The following is a 7,629-nucleotide window of genomic DNA, read 5'->3' on the forward strand; positions in this document are numbered from 1 at the left end:
GCCTCCATACAGCATGCCTAAGGCACATTCACGCAGATGAGCAGGGACCCTGGGCATCTTTCTTTTGGTGTTTTTCAGAGTCAGTAGAAAGGTCTCTTTAGTGTCCTAAGTTTTTATAACTGTGACCTTAATTGGCTACTGTCTGTAAGCTGTTAGTGTCTAAACGACCGTTCCACAGGTGCATGTTCATTAATTGTTTATGGTTCATTGAACAAGCATGGAAAACGTCATGGTTACTTGTCCATCAGGGAACGGAGGTTACACAAGTAACCATGACGTTCCCTATCTGTCACTCACTCGACGTTGTGTCGATGTAGTGACACTAGGGTTCCCTATACGAAATGCCACAATTGGCTGAACTGTGTTACGTGAACTGGCGGTGTGTGGTGAGCAGACTACAGTGTGCCTCATATCCAGCACACCAGGTTGACACGTAACCTCCCCCAACATAGTTATGAGTGTCGAACGGCCCTTTGGAGACAAGTCGACTACTCAAGAGATAGAGACAGGCTTAACCCAGTCGTGGCCTCTTTTCCCCTTCTCTTTTTCCACTCCCTAAAAAAAAAGGAGGATTATCCGACTGTGCTGCCGGGTCTAGTCGGGGGGTGTCCCTCCCAAGGGGAAGACACCGCAGAGACCACACCTCGCCCAAAGAGGGGGGAGGGGGGGGATATTTAAGTGGAAGAATACGTCACATGGTCTTTCCAACCATGTGGAGAGTCTTCAAGGTAGACCCTACCCAATGGGGGAGGAGTTACTACAAACATGGAGACTGAGGCAGAGGGACTCTGCCCAAGGAAGACGCAGTTTGCCAACAGGGAAACGAATTAGTGGAAGATATATATCGCATGGGGTTAGCCTTACAGGAAACCGCCACATGCGGAGCACCTACCCCAGAACAGGGCTTTTAGTTAGCACGTGTACTGGGCAGGCAGCGAATCTCTCTGAAAACTCGACTGCCACAGGGCTCGGAGGAAGTCAACCAGGGAACAAACTTGTGAAGACTACTGGGAATTAATGGCGCACGTCTTCAGCTCAAAAGGAGGTGGAAGGCACTATGTGCAAGCGATACACCCGACCAGCTATCCCGGGCTTATCCGCCTGTGTTGCGTGCCACTACCTGGGACGAAAACAGAGACCACTCTGACATCCGCTGTAGTGTTGAGGTTGCTCGTTGCAAACAGCGCCCCAGCCCGTTTTGGAGGCGTCCGTCGTGACCACGACGCACCTAGAAACGAGAGGTCGGTTCAAGGGCTGAAAAGACAGTGACAGACCAGCATGATGACCACGCGATGTGTCCCGTGGCGCCATGCCCATCTCAGGACTCGAGTCTGAAGCCAGTGCTGAAGCGGTCTCATATGCATCAACCCGAACGGGGTGGCCACCGCTGAGGATGCCATATGCCACAGGAGCCTCTGAAAAAGTTTCAGTGGAACCGCTGTTTTCTGTTTGAACACCTTCAAACAGACCAACACTGAATGGGTGCGCTCGTTCGTGAGGCGTGCTGTCAAAGAGACTGAGTCCAACTCCAAACTGAGAAAAGAGATGCTCTGAACCGGAGGAGATTGCTCTTTTCCCTGTTGACCCGAAGCCCTAGTCGGCTGAGGTGTGAGAGCACCAAGTCCCTGTGTGCGCACAACATGTACCGAGAGTGAGCTAAGATTAGCCAGTCATCGAGATAGTTGAGAATGCGAATGCCCACCTCCCTTAGCAGGGCAATTGCTGCCTCTGCGACCTTCGTGAAGATGCGAGGAGACAGGGACAGGCCTAAAGGGAGGACCTTGTACTGATATGCCTGACCCTCGAATGAAGGGTCTGTGTCAAGGAAGGATCGAGGCGTGGAAGTACGCGTCCTTCAGGTCTACCGCCGCGAACCAATCTTGATGCCGGACTCTCGCCAGAATGCATTTTTGTGTCCGCATCTTGAACGGGAGTCTGTGTAAAGCCCAGTTCAGTACTCGCAGGTCCAAGATTGGCCACAACCCACTGCCTTTTTTCGGTACGATGAAGTAGGGGCTGTAAATCCCCTTATTCATCTCGGCCGGAGAGACAGGTTCTATTGTGCCCTTCCGTAGGAGGGTAGCGATCTCTGCGTAAGGTAGCAGCATTTTCATCCTTCACCAAGGTGAAGTTGACGCCGCTGAACCTGGGATGCCTGGTGAACTGAATCGCGTAGCCGGGTTGGACGGTCCAGACCAGCCAACGCGACGGATTGGAAAGCGCAAGCCATGCATCCAAGTTCCGCGTACGGGGTCCAAAGGGACAACGTCGTTGGACGTACCGGCAGGTGGGGCCTCGCGGCAGGGTGGAGCTCGTGGTGCCACACCATGTCGTGGCCGTGCTGAGTCTAGGGACATCGAAGCACTTACCTGGCTCCTTGTGACCACCCCGGAACATCCTGGGATGGGGGAGGAAGAGGCCTGTCCTCATGACCCGTGGAGACTGTCACATCGGGGGCGGATTTGTGCCACAGCTGGGCGCTCAGGGGCAGGAGACCGCCGCTGGAGCGCCAAACCTGCCAAATAGAGTGGTGGACGGTGGTCGTGATGACGGCCGTGCACACCGGATACGTGACCCAGGGAACAAGGAAACTGATCTTGCTGAACTCTTGAGTACTGCAGCCACTTGGGCATGTAGCGCAATTAAATGCAAAGGTAACAAAAAGATGGAGAGGTCTGCTTACCAGCTCCAGAGCAGCGGGTTTCGTCATCCCTGGGTTGCCCGTCTCAAGGGCGCTTTGAAGCCTTCACGGGTTCTGGGCGGCCATGAGACGGGTGGCGTCTGCTTCCTGCGGTGGGCTCCACGCCGGGGCCGGGGCGAAGGGGCGGGCTGCAGCGGAACCAGTGCAGTCACCGCAGGGGGACGCCCTTGGCGATGAGCAGACGGGGTGTGGGATCTTGAGCCGTGCCGGGCAGGATATGCCGGATAGCCTCTGTCTACTGTTCCACCGTCGAGAACTGCTGGGCAAAGTCCTAGATGGTGTCGCCGAATAGGCCAGCCTGGGAGATGGGGCAGCAAGGAATTGTGTCCTGTCGGCCTCACCCATCTCGACCAGGTTGAGCCAAAGGAGGCACTCCTGGACCACTAATGTGGACATCGTCCGCCCGAGAGACCGCGCCTTGACATCCGTCGCTCGGAGAGCGAGGTCGGTCACCGAGTGCAGCTCCTGCATCAATTCCGGGGCGGAACTACCCTTGTGCAGTTCCTTTAGCGCCTTGGCAGACTTTCAGGAGAGCCATGGCGTGCAGGGCGGAGGTGGCTTGTCCAGCGTCACCGTAGGCCTTGGCCATCAGAGACGACGTAAACCTACAGGCCTTGGACGGGGGCTTTGGGCACCCACGCCAGGTGGCAGTGCTCTGCGGGCATAGGTGCACCGCGAGCGCCTTTATCCACTGGGGAAGCTGAAAAGATCGGGACCGGGCAGAAAGGAACGGGGGCGGGGCGTGGCTTTGAGCGGTGCCGTGAGCCCAGGAACCAATCATCAAGCCCCGAGGGTTCAGGGAAGAGCGGAGGGTTCATGTCGTCATCTCCACGTCAGCCTGTGACTGGGCAATCGTCCCTGAAGGGAGGAGCCCAGCTGAGGCTTCCTCATCCAACTGGACGAGTCCGCTCTCCGATGCTGCGCTCAAGAGCTCATCACTTTCGCAGGCTCCGAATAAGAGGTCGAACTCGCCGTGAGATGAGCCGGCGGATTCATCCGGAAGCCCGATTGGGGTAGACGAGCGTGCTGGGGAATGGGAGGTCCGCAGGGGGTTACCCGGTGGAGGCGGTCCCATTGGGGTCCCCAAATCGCCCCTAGTGCTAGCCATGCTGGCCTCATACCCGTGGGTAAAATGACCGAGGCGGGGAGCCTATGGGGTGGCACGCTTTCTTACGAAGGCGAGCCGCGACCGCATCGTTGCCATGGACATGTCCTTGCAATGAGAACATGACCATCCACGAACGCTGTCTCCGCATGAGCAGTGCCCAGACACGAAAGACAGTGATCGTGACCGTCAGAAAGCGAGAGATAACGAGTGCAACCGGGAATAACACACAATCGGAAAGGCATCTTTAAAAAGACATTCCGTGTGTGCCACTCTTTTAGAGAAATATACTCTTTTAGAGAAATATACTCTTTTATTTCTGCTGAAGCGCCCAGGGGCATTCTCTGCAGTGCACCAGTGTAGAGGGGGGAGAAGCCGCTGAAATGCGCCATCAGATCCAGCAGAGGTGAATGAACATTCGTGGGAATTCAGCACAATGAGCATGACCGTTCGGCTCCGAAGAGAAAATCTGAATGAGTGGTTGCATACCAGCTCCTTTTATACCGGTATGTCCGGGGGAGTGGCATGCAAATACCACTCGCCAATTTTCATTGGCCTTTTATCAAAGACCAGAGGTGTCTCGGGCTCCCAAGAGTGACCCCTAGTGTCTCTACATTGACACAATGTCGAGTGAGTGACAGATAGGGAACATTGTTTAAACCCTTTACAATAAAGGTCTGTAAAGTTATTTGGATTTTTACAAAATTATCTTTAAAATACAATGTCCTAAAAAAGGGACGTTTATTTTTTGCTTAGTTTACTTCTGTCCAAACACATGCTGTCTCTGAGCATGCACTTTTCCTCCATCAAGATGTTCGCTGCTGTCCGAGTGGATTCAAAAGTAAGTAATCTTCTCAAGCTGAATCATAACTTCTATTATTATTTTTGTATTACGGGAACTAGGCCTACATAACTATTACATTTAGATGTATTTACATAAATATCCCTAACAGTTCTTGATGTTGGAAGGAGACATACAGCAAGTTGCTGGTTTTAGGTCACTGAAGTAACCTCTTAGTTTAACTTCAGTTTAATGATGATATTTTAAGATATGTGGAATACAAAACGAACAGCAACAGTCTACAGCATAGTATTTTCCGTCTACAGGATAGTATTTTAAATGATGCAGCGCATGCTTAACTTAAGCAGCTCCTCGGTGTATCGACAGAGGTACAATTTCTACATTTGACAAGCATTTTTTCAAGACATTGTTTTGGTTGTGCTTTGGCTCTGAGGCCTGTATCATGAAGGTCACTGAACAAACTCAGGTTTTCATGATTGGTTTCAGGTTGACAAATTCAAACCAATCCAATCAGGCTTAATTGGTACTATGATGCAGCTCATCAGCTTTCTCTGTCAACTCAGGCTTCGATCCAGACTTTAAGATTAGATTACACACTTGTGCACATGAATGAGTGACGTTTGCAGCGCACAACCAATCGTGTGAGAGAACATGATTAACTTCTCGTGAGAGACTCAGCGGGATTTACCTCTCTGCTGAAAGCTGATGATTATGAAAATAAGAATTTAAATTCATTTAAACTCTGCAAAAGATATTGCTTAAAAAAAATATATATATATAAAAGAAAATATAGCTGCAAGCAGCATTACTGGTGTCAAGCCAATTATCGGCAGCATGAGCAGCGAAAGAAGCATTGTGACACATTTTAAGTTAGAATTCTGATGAATGCTGTAGGAGTTAAAGATAAAAAAGCAAACATCTATGGCCATGTTTCTCAAGATACACTACTGTTCTATTTGCGTTTACTTTTACACATTAAAATCTCTATCATCAGCAGAACAAAAGTGCTTGCTCTTTTGGCTATTAGTACATTGATAAAGAGCGTTTACTCAAGGTTGTGCAGAGGGTGTTAAGTGCAACATTGCACACTATACATTGTTTTGTGTATTCTCAAGCACTTTGTAGGATTTTTTGGAAAAACAAAATCTGTCAAATTTGTTGATGATTGGACAATGGCTGCCATGTTTCTCAATATATGCAAATGTCCATGATCAATGATGGCAGCTCCCACAAAGACACCGAATGCAAAGACACTTCATGCAAATGTTGAAATTAATCAGACCAATGTTTCTATATTTAGAGCCACTTTCATATTGTTCCCTGTTATAGCACCACCAAATGTTGCAACTTTTTCTGTGTGTTCTCAGGTTGAGCCCTTATATAAGTGTCAAGTTTGGTGAAAATATCTAATTTTACTTAAGAGTTATATCAATTTACGTAAAAGCAGAGACCACTTTTAAAATTCATCAGCCTGTTTTTGGCATTTACGAGCAAAACTTTGCCATGAAATTTACTAATGACACTTCTTATTTTGGTGGTTTCGTTCCGATCGGACGAACGACTTTGAAGCAATTTGCTAAGGTAGTTTTGGAACTATTTTCGAAGTGGCAACAGGTCATAAGGCAAACCATAGCAAATATGGTATCATTGCACTCGGCAAGTCCTCCCGAACTTAAAGAGACCAGTCCTGTGAAAACAGACCAACACCACTAAAAGTTATAAGCTCACTAATTAAAAAAACATTTTTTTTGCACCACTAGGTGGCGCTGGACCCAAACTTCTCAGGCACCTTCAGGGCATGGTCCTGATGACACATACAAAGTTTCGTAAAGATACGCCAATGCGTTCATAAAATACAGCATTCTGTGACAAAATTCAAAATGGCTGACGCCCAAAATGGCCAACATGGGAAAATTGGGTATCGTTTGACTCGGAATGTTCACTGAATCAAAAGAGACCAGTTTTATCATTTTTGACCAAAGCATTCAAGAGTTATAAGCCAAAATAGCTGTTTCTGCTATCTCCTGATCAGTAGGGGGCAGTGTGGTGAAACGCTGCAGGTCATGGCATGCCTCAATGCATGATGGCAATGACACATACCAAGTTTTGTCACAATCCGTCGAAGTGTTGTGGAGATATAGCATGAAGTCCATTTTGGCGTGCTAGCCGTCAACTTCATGAAGCCATTTCTCAGGAATGATTTCAAACATAGAAAAAAAGTGATAACTTTTGTGTAGCTCTATCTCACAATCGCTTTAAAATAATTTTGGTGGAAATCGGACAAAAATTGTAGGAGGAGTAGCAAAAAAACATGTTTCCTTAAAACTCAAAATGGCGGAAAATCTACTCAGCGGAAATTGAAACCAATGTATGCATTCGACTCGGCGTGAGCTCAAGAATCAGGGGGGAAAAGAATTTTGTCTCTAGGACTTAGTTCAAAAGTTATTAGCGTAAACATGAGTGAAACTTTGACCTGTTGGTGGCAATAAAAGGTTTGAGTTACAGACAAATTTGCTGTGGTATCTGTTCAGACTGTCCTCTAGCTGTGTGCAAAATTTCATAACTTTCTTGCAAACGGTTCTATGGGCTGCCATAGACTCCCATGAAAAAAAAAAAAAAGAATAAGAACACTAACGATAACAATAGGGGTCTTGGCCCTTTCAGGGCTTGACCCCTAATAAAATGCATTTACACTGCTCAAGAGTTCAGCATGAAATCATGAAGACTTAAAACACATGATTTACACAGTAAGGGATAACTGTAAAATTATGAAGCAATTACAGTGAAGACATTTACACAACATGAAGAAACAGTGGCTGCTACGAGAGCTCAAGAGGACTGCTGCAAACAAATTCTTAATGTGATAAATAAATAAATAAACAACTGGCATATTAATGCATAAGTGAATTCACGTAGGCCCACAACAAGAACACTCATATTTATTTAAAATATAAAAGCTTTTATATTTCTTTGAATTGAAAACTTTATATATCATTCAAAACTATTACAAATAAATATAGG

Source organism: Myxocyprinus asiaticus, chromosome 8 (genome assembly GCF_019703515.2).
Source record: "Myxocyprinus asiaticus isolate MX2 ecotype Aquarium Trade chromosome 8, UBuf_Myxa_2, whole genome shotgun sequence".
Taxonomy (NCBI): Eukaryota; Metazoa; Chordata; class Actinopteri; order Cypriniformes; family Catostomidae; genus Myxocyprinus; species Myxocyprinus asiaticus.